The sequence below is a fragment of the Microcebus murinus genome, chromosome 27 (genome assembly GCF_040939455.1).
Source record: "Microcebus murinus isolate Inina chromosome 27, M.murinus_Inina_mat1.0, whole genome shotgun sequence".
Classification (NCBI taxonomy): domain Eukaryota; kingdom Metazoa; phylum Chordata; class Mammalia; order Primates; family Cheirogaleidae; genus Microcebus; species Microcebus murinus.
In genome coordinates, this window is record NC_134130.1 from 20,348,021 (window position 1) to 20,349,030 (window position 1,010).

The 1,010-nt window shown below is 64.1% G+C and overlaps 1 non-coding gene across 1 annotated transcript; it reads left to right on the forward strand.

The window, feature by feature from the left end:
* Positions 1–247: 247 nt before the first annotated feature.
* On the forward strand, positions 248–366 carry LOC142864880 (5S ribosomal RNA). Its single transcript, XR_012915190.1, has one exon. It is a non-coding gene; the product is annotated as a 5S ribosomal RNA (ribosomal RNA).
* Positions 367–1,010: the final 644 nt, after the last annotated feature.

A 1,010-nucleotide genomic window follows, 5' to 3' on the forward strand; every position in this document is an offset into this window, starting at 1 on the left:
CTTGTGTGAGTGTGAGTGAGTGAGTGTGAGTGTGTGTGTGTGTGTGTGTATAGAGAGACAGCCCCCCACCCCGGCCCGCCGCTCCCTGCCCGCCCCGCCCCGCCTGTCACCCCTGTCCCTCGGAGCCCTGCGGACCGGGCTGTCAAACTCAACAGGCCTGGCCCGGCGCGGAGCCTGGGGCGGGAGGCGGCGGCGGGGAAGCGCAGAGAGGCTCGGCTTCTTGAGCAGGGCAGGGGCGCCCTCCGCTGTCCACGGCCACACCACCCTGAACGCGCCCGATCCCGTCTGATCTCGGAAGCTAAGCAGGGTTGGGCCTGGTTAGTACTTGGATAGGAGACCGCCTGGGAATACCGGGTGCCGTAGGCTTCTTCTTTTTTCTTTTTTTGTTTTGCCTCTTGTTCTGTCCCCTTTCTGGGAGCGGGGCGGCGGCCCGGGGTGGGGGTCACCCACACCCTCAGCGCCCGCCGCGGTGCCTGGAGCCCCAGCCCGCACCGTGGGCTTGTCCCAAGCCGCGATACCGCCGTCACGCGGCAGCATGCGTGGCTTCTGGATTGTGAGGTCTCAGACCAAAGTTCTGGCACCCTGTCTTACCGTCCCCCATGGGTGTGTGGACACACCCAGATCGACACAGCGCACGGCCTGCCCATCTCCCATGGGTGAGTGGACACAGCCTGATCCACACTGCGCCCTGCCTGCCTGTGTCCCTTTGGTGTGTGGACACAACCAGTTACACACTGCGCCCTGACTGCCCGTCTCCCGTGGGTGAGTTTACACAGTCACATCCACACTGCGCCCTGTCCGCCTGTCTCTGCTGGGTGTGTGGACACAACAAGTTCCACACAGCGCCCTGCCACCCGTCTCCCGTGGGTGAGGGGACACAATAAATCCACACGGCGCCCAGCCTACATGTCTCCCGTGGGTGAGTAGACACAGCCACGTCCACGCAGCGTCCTGCCTACCTGTCTGTTTGATGTGTGGACACAGCAAGTTCCACACTGCTCCCTGTCTGC